Here is a 14,029-nt window from a genome sequence, read left to right on the forward strand (position 1 = left end):
CCCTGGCTGGCTGTGTCCACTGTCTTTGCCTGGGTCCTGCCACCATCTGCAAAGAGCTTCACCTTGCACCTGCTTCAGCGTCTAGAAATTCTAGTACCTGCACATTACTTAATTCTCCTTGAGTCTCCCTTTCTGAGATCCCTTTCCTGTCTTTCTCTTCCTTATTAATATTTTCTGTTCTTATTGGTTCTTATTTGGAGCTCATTTTTATTTATGAATCCATTAAATGATGAAATTTGTCAGGTCTAACTAACTCAGTGTCTTTTCAAGCTAGATTTTAAAAGAACTGAAATATTACTTGTTAATTTCTTCAATGAACAAACAGGAGGAAATCAACGGTTCCTGGTTTGCTACATGTTTATCCTCCACCATGCTGTGCACTACGCCCAAGCTGTCAGACACAACAAAAATGCATGCTTGGTGCCCCCCACCCAGCAAAGACATCCACAAATTTCACATAAAGGTCAAAAGTGAAATGCCTTTAGGAGTTCCCTCAAATCTTAAAATAAAAGTCACATTCCAAACTTCATAATTCTCATGAACGCATCACAAAGTCACCATTATGCTATTGAAAATGAAAACAATTATGTGCTTGTATTACAAGGGAAAATATTCTAAAAATGAATTCTATAGTAAAAGCAAGAATCTTCAAGTTCTTGCTCACAAATCATTAGTTTGCTTTGGCTTAATTATTTTACATGGCACGGTCTTTACACATCACACCTCTGTAGACAAGGACCAACCCCACTCCTACATCTGCAGAACCAAATTTGGTGTGCTGACTTTAAAAGAAAGTCGCCTCTAAAAATGGCCAGTCCAATTATCCTAGTAAGCCCCTCTCATCCCCGTCCTATTCTGAGAACTTCTCATCATGCTGATAATACTCCAATACAAATATGGAGGTGGATTTCCTTTCTTCTTAAAAGACTTACAGTCTTTCTTATATTCTTTGTATTAATAAATACACTTTATAAAATATATCCAAACTATCTGGCTAAAGATTTCTCTCCTTCTCCCTCCATCTCTCCCTCTCTCTCTCCCGCTGTGTGTGTGCATGTGCTCAATATATTTAATTATCTATTTTGATTGCTATATTAATCTTTGCTTGCTTCAGGAGTGACTCAGTTCTTTTGGATCAGTCAAAAAGAAGGATTTTTTCTCCCACCCCAACCATGTGTCTCATTTTTGCTTTAGCCACTTAGATGTAAAAACTCTACAGCTCTAAACTTTTTCAGTAAACAGAACGTCCTTTGGCCAGAGGACTCAATAGCATCTTTGACACCATCAACTGGTCTGTGTATTCACCAAACATGTTCAAGATACTCTCTCCAATTTTCTCCTCCTGGGAGAACAGCTGTAAGAAGCAACATTGTTATGTGATGACAAGATTTTAGGAAGGGTTACCCTCTCTCTCCTACAGCTGGAATTACTATTTTTCAAAACAAAACGTGAGAAACAGAAATATTAAGCATTTTTCTACAGTCCAAAAGTACTCTGTGCTCCTTGAAGCACATTTTATGACATTATCTCAAAATATTTTACTAACATTAGTTAATCCTTTAGTCCCTTGAGAATTTCCAAAGGGAAAACCAGATTTGCAGCAGGCCCAAAACAACCAAATCATGCAGAAATTGCAATGAAGGATGAAGACAGGAATAAGTGTCCACCTGCTGTGACACTGAGGGCGTAGTTTCAAAAAAAAGCAGGAGGCTTAGATTTCTAACCTGTGCGTTCACGCAAAAATTCAATTTCACCAAAAAACCTGTAAATTAAGTAGTCAAGAAGACTAAGAAGTCAAGATTTGGGTAAACTCAAATCACAGCATTCTCCATCAAAGCGACGTGCTACCTATAAAAATCTCTATTTTCTCATTTAGCTCCTCTCGGCCGAAGAATTTTTATAAAATAAGGGGCTTTTCTTTTCTGTCCTGTTAAGGCAGTTTCCCAACCTGTCAGGAGTGTCATTTCCCTTCTCACAAGCTGAAAACATCAACCCATCCATTCCCTTCGCTCATCACACAGTCAACAAATCAGTTCCGTTGATGCCTTCTTTACTCTTCGAGCATTATCACTTTCCAACTTTTGTCATGCATCCTAAGCCGTCCACCTGTGTCTCCTTAACGCCATCTTCATCCCTGTCTCTGGACCTTCCTGAGCATGGATGCCCCATCCACATCACCCATCACATCCTCTTTTCCAATGCAAATCCATTCCATCAGGGATGGCTAGTAGGTTTCATCTCATGTGTCAATTCCAACCAGACAAGGCGGCTGCCAGGAGCTTTGAACTGGGAAGAATTTTGAGGCCTTGCCCCAGATCATCGAGGAGTGCTATGACAAGACTGCGGACCCCACCTCCTGGGCAAGCCTTCTCCCAGTAGTCCAGACTGCCCTCAGGATACGCACCATGAGGCATGAGTCACGTGTGGTATGCCTGCCAAAAGCAAGACCCACTCTGTCTGCTGATTTGGGTGCTCCTGAGCTGGCTTCCAGGGACCCTGAGTTCTCATCTAGGTACTCAGAAGCTCTTGCTGAAAACTCCACCCGGGAGCGTGGCCTATGTGAAGCTTGCTGCTCTGTGATTTCTGGAACACAACGTCATTCTCTTCGCCGAAAATCAGGACAGGGTCCATAGCCATTCTTCCTACACCTGTCCACGCTTCAAACACCGCAGATGAGAGAGAGAACCTGATCACTCTGGGCACCCTCCAGGACCCTGGGGCATCCCTCCCCCAGGCTTAAAGATGTGAATAAAGTGAAAATGTTTCTTTCTCTCTCTTTACCTTGCTCGGGATTCACTTCTCTTTTTATCATGTGTCATCTATTGTTTTCAGTTTGAAGGACATTCTCCTTCATAAGAAAGACAGAGGCTGAAGGGTAGTGACAGGATTCTCTCTGTCATCAAGTAATAGAATATGTTCACAAAAGAGGAATCATCAGATCAGAGGTGTAGCAGAAGAAAGAGATTAGAGAAAATAAAGAATGATGTAGACTAGCAAATTTTAAGTTAACAGCTAGTTTTTAAATCATACATTTGTTTTGTGATGCTTATGTTGATAATATAGGGAGATGAGAAAGTGTATTGTGCCCAAGGCATGATGCAAAAAGCACTCAGAACCTGCAGGGAAGATGCAGAGGGAAGGGCCAGGGTATCTGGGCCCACCATGTGCGCACACACTTACACACACATGCGCATATGAGGACACGTGCATGTACACACACACACAGAGTACAGGCACACACGTATCTGGGAGCTCACTGGGTGACACCACACACACATCCCAGGACAGAGATACGGAACACTGGGCCAGGACTCGGGCTGGGCAGGGCAGCCCTGGACAGCAGCTCTGGTGGCATTTGCAGGCTGGGGGTCACTTTTCCTGATCCCAAAGGCTCTAGTCACTGTAGCTGGCTGACAGCCACATGCTGGCAAGAGTGGGGTCAGGGGGATTGAATAGTACCCTGGAGGCAGTGATGGCCACCGGCCAGCAGCCTTCATCGAAGGGAGTGACAGCCAGGAGCAGGAGACTGACCACTACAAAGCAGGGTCCACCACCTGTGGCGAGCCCCCACAGAGCGGAGCCCCCCTGGGGACCAAAGGGGCAGCATCCACCTGGGGGCGCATTTCCCTCCCTCTCGGGAAGCACCTTTTAGGCACTGGTGGCCCTGCCAGTGCAGAAAGGAGAGTTCTGGAAATACTTTCTCCCTGACTACCCAATTCCACCCTCACAAGAGCACAGACCACCCCTGTCAAAGGCAGACGGTGCCGAGGGGCGGGAGCAGGCGTCACCCAAACCTGTCGCCATGCCTGGGAAGAAAACACAGGCCAGATTTAAACCCGACACAGTGTGCTCACCGCCTGGTAGAAACGTCTGGAGAGGGGCTGCTAATTTTACCTACCGTCTCCCCTTGGAGCTTCTCTCTTAGCGTCTCTCTGATTTAAACGTCTGCCACAAGCAAAGCCGAATTGGGAAGAAAGCCAGTGTTCTGGTATTTAGGAACCAACGTGGTAATGCTGCTTCAGACATCTGGGTACTATGATGATCCGGCATCTGCCCGACCCCCGTGAACGATGCCCTCGCCCCTAGTCAAGAAGGATACTCTGGGAGTTGCAGGGACCTTGTGGTTTAACCCCTTGGGAAGTCAGGGTGATATCCTAATCTTAGCCTCTAATCCCTAAGGAACAGGAAAGTCTAAATTATACTCCTCGAGAGTGTGGAGGTAGAAATCCACTTTTTTCACCGATTTTTATACAAAAACATGGGGGATGACACATTACTAGTGAAGTTTCCTAACAGACAGAGCCTGACTGATCTCATTCAGTGGGTGGGCATAAACAGACAATAAAACAGCCCCCATGCTGTCTTCTCTCTGCGAAAGGCCTTCCTACTGCACAGACATCCAGCTCTGTCCTCCTCTGGATGCCAAAGGGTGCCAGGCATGATCTTCAGGGCTTCTCAGTGTGGCCCCTTCTCGGGGCAGCAGGGCCAATGCTAGTGAGGACGGCCATTCTCTGACCGTCTGAGAAGACAGTATGACCCCGGGTTGGAGTTAACACGCTCTGTCTATTTCTCCCCCAAGTGAAGTGAGCAGCAACAGCTGCAGGCACGGTGCTATGGCCAGGAGGCAAACCGGGAGACGACACCGCCCTGCCCCAGAGAGAGGCCACATTGGAACAATCCTCTTACAGCCCGGAGACAGCCCTGCTCACAGAGGACGGCCCTGTCCCAGAGCTGCTAAGGGGAAGAACATTTCTGAGTGGGGTCTGGTTCTTTTCAGATTTAACACATAAGAACAAACAATTTTCTAACTGTTTGTTAAAATTTCTACCAATTTTCTAACGAGTTATTTTCAGAATGAAAGACCAAGGCACTAGCCAACATTATTTTCCTTAAAATATTAAATCGAATAGGCATAGATTGTGAAAGAAAATGTGTATTCTGAGAACATGAATGTACAATGGAAAAGGAACAGGAGCTCTTACACGCACCCACGGAATCCTATGCATGTGCGAGACCATGAAGCAGGAGAGCTTCACCGGGGAGCGCCACCCTTACTGCCTTCCTATGCCCTCACGCGTGAGAAATACAGAGGAACTTGACGCACGTCGGACGGATGGCAGGGGACAAAGAAGAGATGACGGGCCTGTAAGTGTATCCGGTGAGAAGGGACATGGGAACAAAGGAGGCCTTCTTGTGCGAAAATACTACTGCCGCTGCTGGTAACACATCTACCAAGGCTACTGCTACTACTGCTGCTGCTGCTAACACGTCTACCAATGCTACTGCTACTACTACTGATGCGGCTGCTAACATGTCTACCAATGCTACTGCTACTACTACTGATGCTGCTGCTAACACATCTACCAATGCTACTGCTACTACTGTTGCTGCTGCTAACACGTCTACCAATGCTACTGCTACTACTACTGATGCTGCTGCTAACACGTCTACCAATGTTACTGCTACTACTGCTGCTGCTGCTAACACACCTACCAAATGCTGCTGCTACTGTGAATACATCTACTAATGCTACTGCTACTACTTCTACTAATAATAGCACATCTATTAATACTACTGCTGCTGCTCATATACCTACCAATGCTACTGCTGCTACTGCAGCTACTGTTAGTACATCTACCAATGCTACTGCTACTACTACTAATAGATCTACTAATACTACTGACGCTGCTAGTACATCTTACTAATGCTACTGTTACTACTACTACTAATACATCTACTAATATTACTGCCACTGCTAATACGTCTACTAATTACTACTGCTAGTACTACTGCTGCTGCTAATACATCTATTAATGCTACTGCTAATACTACTGCTAATACATCTACTAATACTACTGCTGCTGCTAATGTATCTGCTAATGCTACTGCTAATACTACTACTAATGATAATACCTCTGCTAATAATACTGCTAATAATACATCTACTAACGCCACCTCCAATACTACTGCTCCTGCTGCTACCAATAATAATATATCTGCTAATACTAATACTACGAACATCTACTAATACTACTGCTGCTACCACTATTACTGCTACTACTAAAAGATACTAAAAGAGCACTTGAACTAAGTTACTATTTAATGGTCAGGTCCTCTGCCCTAGGTCTTGTGGCAGACCTCTATGAATGGGACCGTTGACTCTCACTGCACGGAGGGCAAAGGTGCCCACTCGGACCCCCTGTTCATGTGACAGATGAGTCTGGAGAGGCTCTGAAAGGAGGGAAAGGCCTGGATGCCCCAACGAGGAGTGCTCATGGGGCGGGAAGGTCGATGAAGCCAGAATGATGCTGCCTCAAAGCCCTGTCTGCACAGGCAGGGTAAGGTGACCTGACACTGCAGGGGAGATGGGGCTTGGGGCCAAGATCAGGCACATAGCTGTCTGGTTTATTCACAGGAGGGTGTCCAACACTGACAGCTCCTGGAGGAGCTGTACGGCAGACTGGGGAATCTGGGAGGGGAAAGAAGAAGTGACTGCACCAAGAAAGACTAACAGTCGGCCATTAGGCCCAGACAAGGGACATTACGAGTCTAGGGCCCTGCACTGGGATGGTGATGGAGAGAGACGAGAAATTCAGGGCTGAGGCAGTGGGGACAGGGAGAGGCGACGACAGGTCATTCCGGGACACCCATCCTGAGTGGTGGAGAGGGAGGAACAGTCCCCAGAAAAATGAGGCTGTGGCAGTAAGACAGAAAAGTGGGTCGTGGCCTGCTAGCTGGGATGCACAGCAGATGCCTACCGGGACAGGAACCTCTCAGGTACCCAAGCAACAGCCTGGTGACCCTACTCTGCTCCCACCCCAAAGGGGAGTGGGCCACAGCCCACAGCTACAGTTCTTTGGGCCTGCCAGCCTCTCTATGTTGCAGGGGAGAGACAGAGCAAGCCACAGAAAACTAGGTATTGCGTGGGCACAGCTGGAGCCCCACCTGGACTGGGGCCAGACCAACAACGATCTCTCAAGGTTCACTTCTTCCAAGTCCACGTGGTAAAGAGTGAGTCTCCTACTGTTTCTCGAGCCATTGGACACCTGACATCCAGTCCATCATGAAGCAGTTCCACAGAGCTTGTTTCTGGGAAGAATTTCACTTTGCATTCTATGTTAGTTCAAAGCTCTCCTTCGAAACAAGTTTGGAAACAACACAAAACTCCAGAAAATTCAGGAGTGGCATTTGGAAAACTTAAGGCTGAGGGTGGGGAAAAGCATGCTGAAGTGCTGTTTATCTTGCATCCTTCTGCGCTCCAGAGGTCTCCCACCCAAGGAGAAGCAAGCAGACGTCTGGCACCCCCGATGGAAACATAAGGGTTGCAAGGCCAAGGAATAGGGTGATGGACACGAAAAGGTGCTCTTCTTCACGGTCTAATGGTCTAGAGGGAAAGAATACCCTCATCTGTTTCTATTTCCCCTTTCAACAACAGTAACAGAATTCCCTTAGTCTCCTGCAACATCTCAGCTGCAAGCCAGACAACATGTGGTCTCTACCCAGAGCCCAAGGCCAGCATCTAAACTGTTACGTGCAACTGTGAATCGAAATATCTCCCCAGCTCCATGTCTACAAAGGGTCCAGTCCTATTGGTATCTTATCTGAGTGAAGCTCCCAGCTTCCTCTCCAAATGAGAATGTGCACCTGGAGCCAGCGCTTGGTTTTCCCATTTGAACATGGAATAAAATGAAGCAAGTTTACATGTGAGTCCTTATTGTACTCGTTGAACTTTTCTCCAGAGGCCAGACGGCTGGAAACTGTGAATTGTCACTTGTGCAGAAAGCTCGCCCTGCTGCGAGATCCAGAATGAAGTCAGTGTGTCCTTGGGTGCCATCCACCAAGGCAGCCTTGCACAGGAGGGCCTGGCTGGAGCTCAAGGACACGATGCTGAAAATCAAACTCACTTCCATATCAGGGGGTTTCCCACTACGTACAAGCAGGAAGCGCATACAGAACTCCACACAGCTGTCTCCCAGAGAAAAGTTTCCTTGATGGGACTCACATAGGAGCTGCCACACCTGCAGCCCAGGACGTGCAAACCATTTCCAGGCTCAGGGAAGAGGCGCTAGGATGACCAAGGAAGCGCGCTTGTAGCCCTGAATCACCCGCAAGACGAAACTCACGTTTGATCACACTGGGAAAATAGGAAAATGTGTTTCAAAGAGAGGCCTGTTGCCACTTTTGGAAAGAATGCATGGCTGGGGAGATAAGCAGAAGCTTATCTCTTGCAACCAAAATCTGTTTAAGGATTCTCTAATCATAACGTAGAGCGACTGACAGAACTGTTCCCACTCTGCTATGTCAATTTTTATTATGCGGTGCGTCTATTTTCTTTGCACAAAAATTAAAAATTGCAAAAATCTGAGTTAGTTTCATATAGTTTGTAAGAAAATAATGATGGATCTAAATCCGTAATTGCAAGGAGAACATGCACAGCCAACCTTCAGGGACTAAACACTAACATCTCAAGCTCCTTCCAAATGGAAAATTCAAGAAGTCAAGGAGCATGAGATACACCTAACGCCACAGGTTGCCCCTACGTGGGGTCGACTCATCTCACACGACCTCTTCTTTCTGACTCTTCCAACAGACAGTTTGCTCTGCTTGAGGATGGACCAGACTGGCAGATGCCAGGCAGTGACTGTTAATACTCTGCTTCCACATCCTCGTGGGACACAAGGAGGTCGGTTTTAAGGCCTCTGGGAAACAGTGAGAGAGGGTCTGATCTCGAACAGAGGTGTGCAAAGTGGAGGGGCTGGCCCCACACAAGCCACAGCGGCTCCGAACACATTCACGGCAACCTGGCTCTTCTCCAAGGCTGTTTGGTGTTTCTCTAAATGGAAGAGTCCGTTTCACATTCAGCAACGTTTACAAGCTGCTGTGCAGCCTTTGCAATCTTTTCCTCTTAATTGAAGCCTAGTTAAAAGCCTTTTAAAGTTTCTTTTTTCAGCCCTGAGACATGTGTGGGTGCCCTCCTCCACACGCGCACACGTGAGCATGACGCAAGCTCGACTGCACGAACCGCACGGCTTTGGAATTCTGATGTCCAGGCTCCCCAGAGGGACCCCAATCTGTGTAGTCTTAGTTTTATCATGAAAACGTCATTACACTGTTTAAATTTTATATCCAAGACATAATTTCTTTTATGATTTACCCTCTTAATCAGCACATCTAATGACCCACAACATGTTTATGTTACACGAGACTTTTCCTAAAAAGGCAACATAACCCTAACATTCCTTTTACAGGCCCCTCGGGCTTCCTCGCTCCTTTCTTCTCTCTGGACTCCAGCTTTGCTCCCAAACTGCTCCCCCTCAACTACTACAAGACCATGTGCCCAACTGCAGCAGAGGGTGCGAACCCTGCATGCAGTTTCCCTTCTAGTGTTGGGTCCCCCCACATGTCCTCTCCTGGAATCACCTCCAGCTCCCTAACCCTGCCCACATCTCAACTCTTCTCTCTCTGGCTGCATCCCACCCGCTTCCCCACCTCCACCCCACTGTTTTTTGGTATCACCTTCATCTTCATTCTGCCTCTGACCTCTGGCACTTTGCTAGTCTCCACCTGGGGAGGTCAGTGAACAATGGAAAGGAGTCTCCGTGCAGTGGCAGAAGCTAACGGTAAACAAGCTTGCCCCAGGATCGGGTGTCTGTGCTCCTGGACAAGTACAGAAGTGGGTGCATCAGTGGGAGGGGACCCATCTCTACCTGGAGCAAGTACACAGAGATGTAAACAGCGCTGCTTGCCGTTCTCCCAGGACCATGGCCAACCCTGACCTGGCCAAGAATACTGGTGGCATCCCCTCTTGAAGTTACAATCGTGTGTCTAAACCCCGGGCTTCATGCCCTTCCCCTAGGAAAAGCTTTGTGGACTCCAAGTAGCGCCAGCAGTTAAAACCCACTTGGCTCTTTGACCATCTCTGTATTTTCTATCAAATTCCTCCAATCTTTTGATTTTATCTTTTAATTCCTTCAGCACCTCTCAGCACCAAAGAACCTGCTTTATTCTTCAAGACTGAGTGGAAAGCTTCAGCCACGTGATCTCCTCATAATCGGGCTGCCCACATAACTTATCTTCCAGATCAGGACGTTGCTGGGGGTGAACAGGAGCACTATTAATAATTAACGATTATACCCAGGTCACAGGCACGGACCGGGCTGGGCCAGGCAAACCAGACCCCGGGGCTGGCCCTCTCCGCACCCACTTCTCTGCCTTATGCGGCTGATAGCAGGATGAGGCGCTGTAGATCTCTGTAACCCCAACCCCAAAGCAGGTGCCTAGAGTATGAGAGCCTTCAATAAATGTGTATAAAGTCCAGTGGGCCACTTCGTAAGAACATCTTCCATCTTGTTTCCTTACGAACATCCCCCCAAAGATCAGACAGCTTCCTCAGTGGTCCTTTCTCTCTTCTCTCCCACTTCAAGAGCTCTGAACTAACTGAGTTCTTAAAGTCATCACCAGCTTCTGCCATCTGCAGATGAACAAACTCTAGATTCATCTTCAAATTTCAATTTCTCTAGCATGGCCTTACGGACAATTTAGCCAATCTCAACACTGGTTGAGAATCTGATCTATATAATGATGCTCATATACCATGCAAGATACTGAGGAGCACAAAGGAACTGAAATGCAGCTGAGAAGATGAGGTTTGCACACACGTAAAGGCAATTAGTGTTTATCTCAATAATAGATAAACACCAAACATCTGATATAGACAATAAGATTAATGTCTGCCAAAATTGTCTTCCTTGACCAACTTTCCCATCACCCTTAGAAGTGCCTGCATCCTGCCTGTTTCTAAGAGCCAATCCTTTGGAGGCATTATCAAGTTTAGCTCTATTCTTATCCACTGCCAATTAAAGGGCTTTTTCCTTGGAAAATCTTTTTCAACAGATCTTACTATAAAAATCAGCTACCAAATCCCTCTAGACCAACAGTGTGTGGTGTATATCCCTTTGAGAGTCTGAAAAATGCTCCAGGCATTGCCTCCTTAAAAATGCGCCATACCGGGGCCAGCCCAGGGGCCAGTGCTTTAAGTCCATGTGCTCCACTTGGGCAGCCCAGGGTTCACGGGTCCAGGTCCCGGGTGCGGACCTACACACCGCTTATCAAACCATGCTGTGGTGGTGCTCCACATACAGAAGAACTAGAAGGACTTGCAATTAGGATATACAACTATGTACTGGGGCGTTGGGGAGGAAAGAAAAAAGAGAAAGATTGGTAACAGATGTTGGCTTAGGGCCAATCTTCCTCAAAAAAAAAAAGTGCCATACACAGACTCATTAAATGTGCATACAATTCAAGGGGTTCATGGACCACCCCAACTAAAGCGGCCATTTTGTGGTCTAGATTAGACTATAAATTCTTTTTTTTTAACTTGTAAGTTGAATTTATTTTTTTTAATTTTGATTACATTTTTCCAGCTTAACTGAAGCTGGAAAACATTGTAAACTTATACAACATTATATAAGTTTAAAGTATACAATGTGTTGATTTGACACACACATGTACTGTAAATGGTTACTGCACCATAATTTCTTGAATCTAGTCTTTCCCATCAGTCTATTTTGGGGATGGGTATGGCAAACCACCTTTTATCCTTAATTTATTTTAAGCATAAAGATAGACATGGACCAAATGTCAGGAGGACCCAGCTGGGAGGACCTCTGTGTCGTTTTCTCACAGGGGGCTCTGAACCCCCTGCTGCTGCCATCTCTCCTGCATGGCTCCGTTTGGAAGCGGGGCAGGAACTCAGTGATTTCTGGCAGGTGGGCAGGTAGGACAAACAGGCCATCTCCATGTGGAAGGCTAGGAGAAACACAGCTTTCCAAGGCTAGTACCAGCACACAGAGGTAACAGCTGGGTAATCTCACTGAGTACCTAAAGATGGCACGCCTCATACTCACAGGTAGACTCTGTGATTGCGGGGAAAGAAATTACTGATTGTTACAAAAAGTTCAATTCCTAAATTAAATTATTAAATAATTTAACAGCATTTCATAATTTAATAATATATTAATATTTAAAAGTAATATTAAATAATATTCAGTGTGATTTATAATATAATTGATATTAAATTATTACATAATAATAATATGCAATTACTGAATAACTTAGAAATTATTGATTGCTCAACCCCCAGCTAGACCTCTTCTCCAGAGCTTCTCCTAGCAGTATTTGCACTCACTCTCCTTCCACTGGCAGTAAGTGCTGGATTCCATTCACGGTTGCCCCGTGTGAATGCTTCATTCAGCACAGGACACACACAAGGGAGTCAACCAGACGGGTGCAGAGCCCCAAGACCTGCACTTTCCTGTTACCCGCGCCACCCAGTGCCACAGTTGGGGCCTGGCCCATCAATGCAAATTAGCAAAGTCCGCAATTTTAAAGAAATAAGAACAAAAGGGTATAAAACTGTTGCACATAAAGAAACATCTGCCTTGTATGTCTTCAGGCTGCCAGAGCTGACGGCTCCCACGTGCCACGGCTCTGACTCTGGGAAGAACGGAGAAAACATCCTACAAGCTAGCGGGTGTTGCATCTACCTGCAAGGCTATTAATAACGAGAAACTCAACCTAATTATTTTGCTTTGCCATGCAACGTTTTCAAGTTAATGCTGCGTTCTCTCAAATTACACGCTTGTATGCCACCCAGGACTAGGGTAAGTTGTGTTCAAGTGTGGAGTTTTCTCCTTGGAGTTATCACCCATTACCTGTCACTCTGATTTGAGGTCACAGGCAATTTCGTTCAGATATGGCAGATGTGGCTCAAACACGACAACCCAAACTCAGGGCTGCATTTTTAAATGTGATGCATGGACACAGTGGAAACTCCAGCTGATCTTGCCTCCTCTTCGCTCTCTGACACTTTATTTAAGTAGAGAATTGCCAATTAAGGAACTGAGCTTGGTAAGGATCATTTCTATAATTATTCCCCAGCAAAAAAGACACTGTAACATAATACATTTCACCCGAGATTTTATATTAGATCTTTCCCCCTTATTAATAGCTTTTTCACAGTTGCAAGATAATATGGGACATGTACTGCCAATTGTCTAGGACAGTTGGCCAATACATTTTGCCAAGAACTTTGACCTGTTTTCTTTTTTACGCCACTCAATAGTTTCACAGAAACAGTCTTCATGTTTCTAATTCACTTATTCTAAACTCACAAATTAGATTGGTTTTGCCCAGGAAACTCAGTAGATCTTGGTCCTTGGAAGAAGACTTCAATTTTGCCAAATAGCTTAACTCACAGAAAAGAGCTCAAATGCTAATTGTGACCGGAACTACTCCAGGTTCAAGTGAGTGTTGACCAGAGGATACCTGCTCTCCATGTCTTGGTGCCATTGCACGTTGCAGCCATCTGTCCCACGGGGGTTGCAGCGTACAGTGTACGCGGCATGACCACTTGTGTCCTTTGGAACTAGAGGTCCTCCGGGTATGCCCCCCGATTATAAAAGCACCATCCCCCTCTCTCACTGTTTGCCTCAAGCCTCTGCACACAGGGTGCTGCTGACTTGGCATCCAGCAATGCAATTTTAAGGCAAAGGACAGTATCCTTGCATCATCATTGTTGTGACACATGCTGTTCCCACCAAAATGCCTGGAAGTCATGAATGCTGTAGAAACATTGACTATTTGAAGTCTCCTTCTTACATCTGGTATTTCCACATTTGATGCCTTTGTCCACCCTGAATCCAAGTCGTTTTTCCCACAGCCAGCTTTGCATAATTCCCAGGGCAGAGAGGAGAACCAGCTAAGTCATTTCCTACTCAAGAGATATTTCAAATTTTCTAATTTATAAAGAAACAGAACAACCTGAATGTCTGTTAGTCTCATGAATGTGCTTTCGAGATACAAAGTAGATAACATTTCCTATAAGAGACTTCAGTTCCCTTCTTCATATTTATAACTCTTTCAATAAAGTTGAACTTCTGACGCCAAGTCATCCCAAAAACAGCAAAAAGGGATGTCTTTTTAAATCATCTCAAGTTCAGCATGACGGGAGGGCAAAATTATCTGTTTG

General features: G+C 45.7%; 1 protein-coding gene across 1 annotated transcript in view; it reads right to left on the bottom strand.

Moving 5' to 3' along the window:
• The window catches only part of COL4A1 (collagen type IV alpha 1 chain), a 147,103-nt gene that overhangs the window by 120,612 nt on the left and 12,462 nt on the right, over positions 1–14,029 (bottom strand). The gene's annotated exons all lie outside the window — the stretch shown is intronic.

This window comes from Equus przewalskii, chromosome 16 (assembly GCF_037783145.1).
Source record: "Equus przewalskii isolate Varuska chromosome 16, EquPr2, whole genome shotgun sequence".
Classification (NCBI taxonomy): Eukaryota; Metazoa; Chordata; class Mammalia; order Perissodactyla; family Equidae; genus Equus; species Equus przewalskii.